Source organism: Anopheles moucheti, chromosome 3 (genome assembly GCF_943734755.1).
Source record: "Anopheles moucheti chromosome 3, idAnoMoucSN_F20_07, whole genome shotgun sequence".
Classification (NCBI taxonomy): Eukaryota; Metazoa; Arthropoda; class Insecta; order Diptera; family Culicidae; genus Anopheles; species Anopheles moucheti.
Window position 1 is genome coordinate 32,480,113 of NC_069141.1, and position 12,667 is coordinate 32,492,779.

Here is a 12,667-nt window from a genome sequence, read left to right on the forward strand (position 1 = left end):
TGCGCGACCTGAGCGGAAGCGACAGATTTTCCGTTAAACGACGATTAGCTCCCCGGGGTGGGCGACCCGTCGGTCGCTTGGTAGCGGCGGAGCCACTTTTCGTCGGCGCGCGACGATCGGCCAAAGAACGGACACCATTAGACGCCCGCAAACGGTTGTAAGCGATCTAATTAGAAACAGATTGGTCTGATCGAGTGCGCGCGGGTGCGGCGAAGCGAAAACAGTTGCAGGATCCGTGTGTGCGATCTTCTTGGGTACAACACGGATCGTATCCATCGGTGTGCTCGCGGTCTGGCCATCAATCTGTGTTGCTGTGTGGCTACCGATGCTGCTGGAGGTCGACGTGAAGAAGCCCTCCGGGGGCAAACCCGGACAACATCGAACTTCGACATCGAAGGGAAAGTTTTATCGATGTTTTGCGCAATTTGGTGTCGCCTTCGGAACGATACTGATACCCGGGACCGCGAAGAGCACGGTGGCAGCATGACCTTTATGGAACCGAACGAGACGCCCCCTTTCTTGTGCTGCTGCGCGTAATGCCCTGCGGGAAAGTGATCGAGTTTTTATCAGTTGTACTATCGCTTCCCAGCCTTTTTTTTTTTTTTTTGCTTCCCCCCCTTTGTTCAAGTAGGACAGCATGTGGTGCGTTGAACGAGTGACGCGGATTATGCGCTACAGCGCATCCATTTTCGTGCAAAAATACGCGAGGCACCTTCATTTGCACATTGCATACTTCAGCTGGAGCTGGTGGCCGTTTTACTGCGCAATTGATATCTTTCAATTAAATCTTATTTATGTATCTCCGGTTGCGGTGACCAGCTGGACTGCTGCGGCGCTGCAGCTGTGCCGGTGGAATGGCCGTCGAAAATAGATTTTCCACCGATTGCTGCACTCTAAGCGATTACCATCCATCATCGGATACGCTATCATATCGTTTTATGTGCGTCGTCGATCAACGATAGCGTCCGGTTTATAATACACCCCATTGCACATTTCGGGCTGCTGCCGAACCGTTTTGTTTTTTTCCTTCTTCGGCCAGTAAGAAACCAGTGTCCGAATGAAAAATTAGCCTCATTGGCTGCATGGGGGTGGTTTGCGAATGTATTTTCTTTACCAGCAACCAAGAGACGAGTTGGGGTCTGTTGGCTTCGTAAACAGGTAAAAACGATTTTTCCTGTCCGCAACGCATTTGAACTTTGGGCAGGATGACTGAATGGAGCAATAATTTTCACAACCGTAGCATATTCATCTTATTTCCATTCATGGATAAGTCAAACCCGTCTGTACCCATTCTCTCTCTCTCTCTCTCTCTCTCTCTCCGTGTATGTGGGGATCTTTTAATCTGTTAATCTTGCGATGCGGTAACTGGACGGTGCTTGAAATGGCTTCAAATTGCTTCGAAGCAAACACATTAATACCATCCGGTGCGTCAATGGCAGCGGAATTTTCTGCTGATCTCATCCCGGTACAATAAAGATCAATCGTCCGTTCGATGATTCGTGCATACGAAAACGGGCTGCTGTTGCCTGTTCGCACAAGTGAACTGCTGGAGATTCGTACTGCAGCTGGAGAAAATAAAACTGACCACTGGTTTGAACAAACATGGCTTCAAAATTTATTTCCGAACCCAACGGCACGGGGAGAAAATAAAGAGAAGGAATAACTGTTTATTACTCCACAGACAGATTCGAAGTGAAACCTCAAAAGGGGTATTGGATCATTTTTTTTTTTGGCTCGATCGATTAGAAGATCATTCACGAAAAAAACCCCTGAACGGGGCTTTTCGTCTGCGAGAAAGAACCCAAAAGCGCACAATCGCACAACGTAAAAACAATAAACGTTTGACGCATCAATGAAGGCAAACGCAGGACAGTGAGAGAATGGAAACTCTTCCTACCCTAAAAGCAACCATTAACTCCACACGAAACGACACGGACACTTCGCGTCCGTGCTCATCAAGAGGGCACCTTTTTCGGCAAAACTAGGCCATACATCATCCCAGCCGTTAGGTTCGGGTTTTTTGTTCGGCACATCCTAACCACGATTAGTTTCTCGTTTTTTCAAAGCATCAAAACACAGCACAGCAAAAGGGTAAAGTTTCGCAGTCGAAACGAAAAAAGGGTGCTCGCCTCTTGCGCCGTATCGCCATCGGGTGGGAACAAAATGGGTCTGCAGGCAAAAGATCGTGCGAAAAGAGCAAACATTAATTGAAGCCTATAATGTTCCCCATTCGTAGGCGCCTGATGTCCGAGACCGGAACGGTTCAAAAGTTCAGCAGGACGACGCTGAACATGCCTGAATGATGGCAAACTCATTTCCATCGATCAAGCGCACCAAAGCGTATTCGGGGAGGGGGGGGGGGGGAGGTTTTCTAATTTGAATAATTAATTATTTTGATTTGAAAAATCCACCCCAAGCCAGTGACCAAAGCATGAAACCAAGGCGGTGTGTCCTCAAGTCCTTTTCCACACACCTCGTGTGACGATCGTACGAATCATGTTGGGTTTGGGGGATTTTCTTTTTGTTGCATATTCATTGATGATTTCTGCCAACGTTCGTTGTCAGTTAAAAATGGGGAAAAAAGTTTCTAAAAACAGAACCGAATTGATTAGGAACTAATTGCAGCAACACTAAAAACACGGTGAAGTCCCATAGTGGCGATAAGAAAAGACTAAAGTTTCACAGCAAAGATCACCATTCAAGTAATTTGTATTCAAAAGAAGCATCGCGGAACGTGTTTTCTCTCTATGGATGGCACTTTAGGCAAATAATAATAATGGACGACATGCATTACCGCGCATGAGCATGTAGCATTACGTATCTAGGCTTATCGGGACATTAATAGGATCCCCAAACCAGTCGAACACGTTTTCCGAAAGCCGATAGTGATCCGCAATACTGCACACAACACTCGATTATTAATTGTGTGACATTAAAAAAGCAATATAGCTCTTCCGTACAATGACGTCTAACGATGTCTACCTATCAGTTGTTTCATACTGTGAGAAATTAATAAACTCAAACAACTCCCTACTGGTTCTTCCAGCGGTATTCTCAGCGTATCGTCTAACTCCACTGGATGTAACCACTTGTAGACGAGTTACTCGTGCAGTTAAATTTACATAAAATCTTCCTACTACGAGCGGAAACCGATACTCTCCACAAGCTCGATCGCTCGATGGCTAACGCTGGGCAACTGTTTATGTCCCTGCTTGTTATTAGTATGCGCGCGAGCAAAACGATACAAATCACACCAGCCGTTTTTTATCTCGACACCGAAAGAAAGTGCCGATTGCCGGGCGGGAGAGTACACTCTATGGCCGGTAGGCAAGGAAGCAACTGAAAAGCACATAAAACAACATAAAAACCACCACTTGCGAGCGAGACAGTATCGCGAATATACAACGTACGGTTGCGTTTAAGGTTTCCATCGCTTCCTAATGGCGGTCATTAAGCAGCCCGCTACAAATTACTTCTCACACACCCGGCCCGGTCCACTCCATCCCAATTACTTTAGCCACCTTTCCGACGCCTTCTTACAAATAATTTCAATTACATCGTACGGTGGAACGTGCGAGCGAATCATTTTAGCTACACACAAATTGCCCCATACCCCCAAAAAACGGTTTTCGGTCCGCGGGGGTTTGATTCGGCCGCTTCGTTGATCGATGGCTAATCGGTAAAAGGGTGGTTATTCCCGGATGATCGTCTTTGGTGCTGTTTGAAAGCGTGTTGTGTCTTTACGATCGCGCTGCTGGTAGCCAAGCAGTATGTACCACGTTTGTCCCCAGTTTCTGACGATTCCCCACGAGTGGATACGATAACGATCTTCCAGTTGCTTCCAATGTCGTGCGTGATTTTCATTGCTCCGGTCGAGAACGATCGCCATTAGCTTTTCAGCTTTCGCGTCAAGCGGTGCATTAATGCTGTCTCCGGTGATGAAGTCTTTTTCTTCTCTTGCCCTCCCTTTTGTCCACAGCCATCAGTCAATCGATCGGTCGCGTCTCCCGAAAAACGGATGGTTAAAAAGGAAAGTCGAGAAACGATTAAACGTTTACGAAAATTAATTTCTTACCACCTTTCTTGGGCAGCTCTCCTAAATAATAGCGAACCGATTTCAGCAGTTTTGGTCCGTATTCTTTGTGGAAGTTTGGAGGCTCACAAGCTTGGAAATGCATCTCCGCACAAAAGCCTTCGCGCAAACGATTCGGTTGGGCCTGGGCCGTGCAATAAGAGAGCCAAAAAGCCGAAGAGCAGCAAACCTGAAATCATCTCGCCATTGGAGCCCATCATCATCGCACTACGCATGAGCGCTGCTGTCTGTCCGGGGCGTTGTGCTCGGCCCCAGACAGAACTGCCGTCCGCAAGCACAGGACCTCATCGTCGCCAGGCGTCGTGGCCGAGTCGAGCCGCTAACGGGGTTGTTTTCAGTTATTATGATTCGTTTTCTGCTTGCCTCGCCAGCTCCCTATTCGGCCTTCGAGAAGACGGTTTACTACTGGAGCAGGGTCAGCACGGTGCATCCACACCACACGCGCACAGCATTGCCCCGTGGCGCTGTTTCGGGAGTTAATTTATGCTCATAATTTCTTCCGCTTTATGTTTTTTTTAGCTTCGAATTTTTGGACGCCACACGGGAAGAGAGTACGACGATGATCATCCCAGATGACGACGATGATGATGGTGCAGTTTCTTCGGTTTCGTCTTCACCAAAAGCACTTCACCTTTCTTTCCTACTTTTGGGCTCTCCTGTTTGCCATTGCTGGGGTGTTACGTACTGGAAAATGCATTAAAATCCCGTTCGAGTTACCTTGGATTTATGACGCGTATTTTTTTTACGCTTATTTTCTCGAAGACATTCGTTGAAAAACAGGAAGAGGGAAGGGGGCAGCATTGAAATATTGCAAGAACGAAAAAAAAAACAGTGCTTCAAGATACTGAGAAATCGAATGCGAATGCGCATATACCGCAACATAATGATGAATAATTCCATTCATCAGCAGCTTGGCAAATGGGAGTGTGATGTGCACTCCGGACATCATCAGCGTTGGGGACGTGAGAGTTTGCAGCTGAAACGTTTTCCTGTGGTTGGTTGGGACCCTAACAGCACTGGCTCTGTTAGCCCACAATCGGATGGTTATATGCAAACGCAGAGTATAATCTACTATGCTGTGCAGTAAAATGGCGAAAAACATGCAATCGAACAAACACTTTTTGGTACATACTAGCTAATCGGCCCGGTTACAGGGCTATGCAACAGAATTCCGTTGTGTGCGTAAACTCAAAGATGTTTTAAAAGAGGTTTACATCCCAATTGGTGGACGTTGATTTTGTTTCACTTACTTTAATAATTTGTCAAATTTCACATCGCCCGAGATTCCTTGGCTTGGATGTAACCTTGGCTCTCATAAAAAAAAACTATTCGGCAAAGCATATTCCAAGTCAAATAGAGCTATTGTTGTTATTTTAGGGTTTTACAGATATTGAGCCTTAGCGGCTTCGTCTCTTAGTCTAAGATAGCCATTTGTCTGATCTGGATATCTTGCATCGTGTTTTGGATATTTGGCCATTAGTCCTGAACCTTGGTTAGCTATCACGAATGAAATGTATCGTAACAATGTAAAGGATTATTGAAGTACAGACGATTTGCAAAAAAAAATATTTACCCCACAAAAATCTTCTCGTCTCGTAAAAACTCAATACATTGACGGCAACAATTCCGCAATTACAAACCCGAAATATCCGGTGAAGTACAATGATCAAGAAGATGATGGCAGCCAGTTCTCTTGGCTGGTATGATTTGAACTGACGATTGTTGACTATGATTTAACCAATCCTTTCATACAAAAGATGTTTTCATGAAGTTTATGGCAATATTACGTATTTTGCCTATTAGCATTTGATGGCGTCTTGGCCATTGGTACTATGCTGCACAATATTCTGCGTCTCCAGACTCTTTGTTGTTTGGTTTGATAAAATTTCCTCTATATAAACAGAGAAGTAAACAATAAACCACAACAACAACAACAACAACTGTAGTATCTGATGGTAAAATTATGAAGAATTGCAGCGAATCAAGCAGTAAAACAGCTTCTTAAATGCCTATATAATATAAGATGCTGTAACACATGGTATCCTCTTTTATGCTGCTACCTTTATGAGTTCAATGGTCATTTCTGGTTTTCCTTGATTTGTATTAAATAGGATAGTTAGTCCTGCGTACGGGGAAACGGCTCGAATAGGATTTTGTACCAGTTTTGTCGTTTAAGAAACTGATCCCACTGTATCACCGACCAAAATTAAAATCTTTATGAAAATCTTGTAAAGGTTCCGAATGAAAACTGCTAGAAAACGCGCGACTACCCAAGGACAACAATTAAAAACATTCTCAAATTGCGCGTCTGTGGAAGTCGATGCGTGTAAAAACCATTTGGTGAAACCATAGTATACATGGAAAAATAAATTGTTGGTGAGAGGATCAAAGAAGGCGTTGCAAGAAAGGAGTTAAAAGAAGAGATGTGAATTCAAAAATGCTACACACAAAAAAAAAGATCCATGGATGTGGGAAATAATGTTACCATGGAAACGTTATGCGTCGCCACCAACTAAAATTTGTTTTCCTGGACATGGTGGTCCGAAACGAGCGTTATACGCGTTTTGTTGATGATAAGTTTAGAAAACAGCGGCCCGGTGGCATGATGGTAGCAGAGCCGGTCTTCACACGAACGGACCGGACCAACTCCCATCCGGACCAATCCCCCGTACAAGAAGGACTGACTATCCTATCCGGCTACGTGGTAAAATAAGTCGATACGGCCAGGCAGTTCTAACGAAACAAAAAAAAAGTTTACAAAACAGACATTTTGTAACGTTGAATAATTGTGTGGTTAGAACACCGTGACACTGTCTGTTACATCGAGAGGCAAACAATCAAGAGCTACGATCGTAAAATCCCCCCTTTTCGCAGGCATTAATTACGATTTATCGTGGTCACGAAATTTTGCAGCAACCATTATGGCGTTCCGGAAAGTTATCTACACAGATAAACAGATACCCCGACACCGGAGGTGGGGGGAAATGAAATTCCCCATCCATCTCACGTTTTATTTTGGCACACAAACTATAGAGATCCCATCCCGATCGATATGGGGAAGTCGCAAATACAAAACCAAAACCAAAACAAAATAAAACACACCGAAGCAAAATGATTAATAATCATTCATTATAAATACAATTCATTTTAAACACTATTAACACTTCTTCGCACACGATGGGCCTGGGCGATGGTAGTGGCGTGAAGTGAACAGGTTAATTAGTATGCACCGGCCAAACGTAACTACACCACGACCACGTCTTTAGTAGTCGTCGACCTTTCGGGACCTTGCGCCTTGTGCTCCACGAACCTAATCAACGCCCGCCCGTTACGTCCTGGAGGACAAACGGGGGCCACGGAAAGGCCACGGTTAAAACATCTCACTGCGGCACTCATAAATCATGGCCAGCGCTGGAAAAAAAGGAAATAACAAAACCAACCACCAACGATCGATTGTGGGATGCGCAAAATGCATCACTGTGGCGATCAATATGCACCTGTGACATGGTGCGGTGGCTGAGCCGGCGGGAATAATTTACGAGTACAAACTACATTCCCCGTGTTCCGATCCGGAACTCCCCGATTAGGCCCCACGGTGGTTGGTGCGCACTGCGAAGGGCAATAAAAATCCTGCTCGGTGGCTAGGGCCGAAGAAACCGATTCGATACTTATTTATGGTTGCAATCATAAAGCTGGACGTGCGTGTATTATGATTCTCACCTCCGCCGGGAGTACCCCAACCAGAGCTGTCCACTTCGTTTGACTTCTCGATGATCGATTGCACGAAGAGGTGAAGCCAAACTGGGGCTTCCTCTGGTGGGTTTCGTTCAATGTCGAATCAACCTGCTCTGCATCTTGCCATGCATCCAAATGCAATTATTTCCCACTGAGCAGTAAAAAAAAAGCGATGTTACAACCAACCCATCGTAAAACCGTGATCTCCAATTAGGGAAGGCCAAACATCTTCCGCGATTGCCGTGGATTATTGATGCAGCCCAGAACAGATGAAACTATAAAATTCGTATCACAAGATAACCGATTCATTTCCGCGCGCATTCGGATTCATTTCAGAACCGGGTAAGACATTTGAATTGCTTGTGAGAGTGGCTAGCCTAATATCCATATCAAAGGCGACCGAACGATGATTTTTACTACGTGAGCATCGTGGCTGTTTCGAAGGTTTCGACTGTCTTGGAAATATAATGTCCGAGAAAACAAAAAAAAAATGAATATGAAGCCCCTGCAACGAAGAAACTACAAAACGATACCCGAGCGACGAAAGTAACAGCAACAACAGAAAAAAAACACCACCACCCCACACCAAAGAGAGTCAATAATATTTAAATTACGTTAAACCTTCATTTGTGCCGGATTAATGGCGGCGCGGGAGTAAAGACAACGCCACAAATAAACTCACTCCATAAGCTCGTCCCGCATTTCGTCACGGTGATTTTCCACCCCCTCGCTGTGACAAAAGGCCGTGTCACGTACCGGTGATCGGTTTCTTTGTTTTGATGTGTCGTTTTTTTTTCTCAACATCCTGTGTTCGTGTTTGATCTCGTATCATTTCAATCCCGCTAAGGTTTCCCGCCTGTGCTACTAATGAAATTTTTCAAACACTATCCAAACCGTAGCTAAGGCCGAATTTTACGTCGCAAGTAATAGACGGACGAACGTCAGATTTAGTTCGGCACTATGCAGAGAGCGTAGAAAAGCTGTTTTTTGATGGCTGTTTTTTTTTTTGTGGACACTCCACTCCAGTTGGGAATCCTTGCAATGGCACTAGAAGTGGAGATATTAATTTCACAACTAGGAATCATAGCACCAAGAAGTCAAGAATGGGGTGAATCTTGAGTGCGGGTTAGCACCTTTTGTCTCATTAAAATGTGGATGAAGATGGAGTCGCTTTTTTCGTTGCCTTCGGTCTGACCCTGGACACTGTGGCGTCTAATCAAGTTGGCGCCTAACGAATTGTTATCGGATGCATGGCAGTGGGGAGAGTAAAACAAAATGAAGATTGTACCGATTAGGGTGCTTCAGGAACGAAACAGGAAAGGCTTGATGTACCGCCTAGCTGCAGAATAAGGTGGGATCTTTACTGCGGGAGGTTTTCGTTTTGTAGCTGATGTTATTTTCTCAACGGAACTTATTTAAAAATCTTCAGATATTTACACAAAACGTTTTTAAATCAGCTCTTACATCACAGTTCAACAACTCTGGACATATCAGTTACGGGGGGGACGAAGATGACCAAGCAAATATGGTGCGTCACTTCAGTCGAGAATGGGTCTGATTCCCCCCGTCACCGGGTCTTGTTGGCGAACGGTTCGAAACAAACTAAACGAGAAAAAAAAATCGAATCACGCGATAGTGTCTATCAGATGTCAGCTTGAAGTGTCGAAAGACCGAACCGCTGTCCGAACAGCAGATGAAACGCTTTGCAGCAGCAAAAAGGGCTACGATTCCGGCGAGATCTCGATCCCGGATAAATCCATTCGTTTGCTGATCTTTCTCTCATCCTCACCGTGAAGTGATCCGATTTTCCACACGCGCGCGCCCAGAACACAAAACAATCCCCAAGAAGTGGGGAGTAGGGGGTTGATCTTTGGAGTGGTGCAGTCAAAAATAATGGGAATCGATTACGACGCGATCGTTGTTCATCAAGCGGGAGTTCCGCACCTGAGGGCTTTTTGAAAAACCAAAAAAAAAAATCCCCCGATCGGTATAACGAAACACTGGGAAGCGTTATGCATCGCTTAATGGCGAACCTCTTTTAGGATAAACTGTGGCGACAGACACACTCACACACACCTGGGATAGAAGCAACCGATTGGAACGTTTTTTTTTCTTCTTGTGCTGCTACTATCTTGGATGCGGCTGTGTCTTTCCCGGCAAGGTCGTTCCGCTTCCCGATTACCGATAACCGGTTCCTAACGGTCCAACGGAGAAGAGCTCGAAGCTAAATTAACGATCAATAGTAACGCTGCGGGCAAATCGCTGTTACAATAATGACACGTGTAACCGAACGACATTGGGCCGACATAGCGAAAGCGATACAGAGACATTGGTTAAGTGAAAGCAAGGATCATGGGCAAAAAAAAACAACAACCATACGGAAGATTATCGAAGAATTTGCTACTGGAACCGATCATCAAGGTATCGATAGTTTAATCACAACACGATGTGTAGCAGAGTCGAACTCTCCAACGGTCGTTGAATGACTTCATGATGACTTCTGATTGCTTATGTTTGGTATAGTCATCCCGGACCAGCTAAAAAAAGGGCTATGGCGAGTGACGGAATTCCTTTTGCTATTAATACATTGCCCATGGCGCCACCAGTCGTCAAACGTACACGTCCGCTACATTTTGCCTGCAAGATCGTGTATGTGATCATCACGTTATCAGGTGCACTAGAAAGAAGCAAAAGAGGCGAGGAAAAAACCAGAACGTGAAAACCTTCATTTCCACCCCTGCGGTGAATCGGGCGGTAGTGCTGATGCCACATTTCCCGCATGATTTCTCACGAACAAACGCGGGACCCCCGCTACGGGGAGGAAGACCGTACCCGTAAATGTCCCGGGCCCGGTATTGCCACATTCTCTCGCGTGGTCCACACAGCGGATAATGGCATTAAAGCGTTCGTGGAAAATTATTTCGCTTTGACGAGAGAAAAATTACCTCGCCGCGTCGTTTTATATTTTCCTCCCAGGTTGCTACCTACCGGGTCGATAATGAATGTTGCACCGTACTGGACGTTACGGTCAATGCCATTCGATCACGTCCATCGCAAGGAACGCTGGCAATCGGATCCGTCCAGGGACGTTTGTCACTTTGCGCAATCCAATTGCCCTTCGAATGTGATGGCCGGCGATCCCGTCGACCCGTTGCGCCTTTTAAGGGATACGCGCTGCCCATTCCAGGCGTTCGTCACCCGCTTTGAACGGTGCGTTCCATATCACGTTGCGCTGGAAACGGTACGGGAAAGGATAGCTCATGCGCAATTGCGATAATTTATGTTTGAACCGGTGCGTAATGGAAGCTGGAAGCACCTTCTACGCAGAAGGTACTTGAAGATGCTAAGGGAATCAAACCCACACACACACACACACACACACATACGGAAAACCTGACCCAGAACCGTGTACGGAAACAAAAACAGGAATCACGGCTGTCCGCCACAGTACAACACGTTGCTCCGTGTCCCGTACTATTTTTGTGTTCTTCCGCTCCCCCTCTTACGGGAGCCGGACTTTTTCGCTGGCCGATCTCTCAAAGCTCGGGAACATTTTCCCATAATGCTGTTAATGATATACGAAGGCAGACGGTGACGGTGCAACGGTTAAGTCTCGGACAGGTAAATGAATTTCAAATCGTGAAGAAAAAATCAATAAAAATTGCCCAAGGCCCGATATTGAATCCCCGAAGGGAAGCGACACAAACAGCACGGCACAGCCTGCAAAGAGGCTGCATACAGCTTCGACACCGCCTCATTTCAAAGTCCAATCGGCAGCGGATACGGATGCCCCGTGGAGACCTCGAAGATGTGTCAATATTCGTATGACACGTTGGCCAACCGTGTACCGAAAACCGGGTTGTTGGTTTGACCGATTCTTCGCAACGCGATTGGAGTTGGAGCGCACGGGATGATGGGCCCGCAGATCCTCTCCGGAGCGGACCTCTTGTCGAGGTTGACGATATGCGTCTGCGGCCTGGGACGTGTACTTGCATCAGTACCGCTGATAAATATTTACAATCATTTGAATTGCAAGCAAACACTTCGGGGGGTTGCATAAATACGCTTTATACGCACTGTTTGCTCAATTGTCTGGGACGGCCCCATCGAGTGGTAAATAAAAGGCCCGTACGAGCAAACATGCAAGCTCAAGAAAGTTTCTCATACCGAGATTGTGGCGACAGAATCCTTCTAGGTTGGGATAATATTTTTGAAGCAAACGAAAATAAACGAAAACGAAGCAAAAATAAACGATAAACAACCGGTGAGTATGATGGTACAATCGATTACGCACGGTTTATCAATACGCTCTGTTAGAGACAAAATCTCATTTGGATCTTGGACCACACCTCTTCTCGCACGCGTGCAGATCTTGAGGAGTTACCTACATTGATAAATTTAAATTAAAAGAAGCACTTTTGACGTTGCTACTCGTATACCATCTTTGTAAAAGCAGATCTCTGCAAAAGGAACCTCCTCGTCCCCAATCTCTCAACCACACACTCTATGATCAATTCGTTAAAGTTACGTGCCAATGAAGAATGCTTTCACGTACGCATCAAGATTACAAATAATGCCCAGCAATACAAACACATTTGTGTTGGTTTTGTTTTTTTCTTTCTTGCGAAAAGTTGTCCCTTCAACTCGATCGCATCACTACAGGATCGTGTGAATCAGTTCATCGAAAAGCACGCATCGTATAGAGAGGCGAAGCAAAAGAAGTGTAACCGCTTTTTTCTCATCCTGGTTATCTTTCAACATTTCCTTTCGGTGTAACAAGGGAAGACAGGTTGTCAATACGTCCACCGAGGGCGACATGTTGCAAACAGGTACCTCTCT

At 45.6% G+C, this 12,667-nt stretch overlaps 1 protein-coding gene across 1 annotated transcript in view; it reads right to left on the minus strand.

Annotated features, from left to right (window-relative positions):
* LOC128301272 (bone morphogenetic protein receptor type-1B) overlaps window positions 1-12,667 on the minus strand; it is a 117,615-nt gene that overhangs the window by 103,892 nt on the left and 1,056 nt on the right. The window lies entirely within an intron of this gene.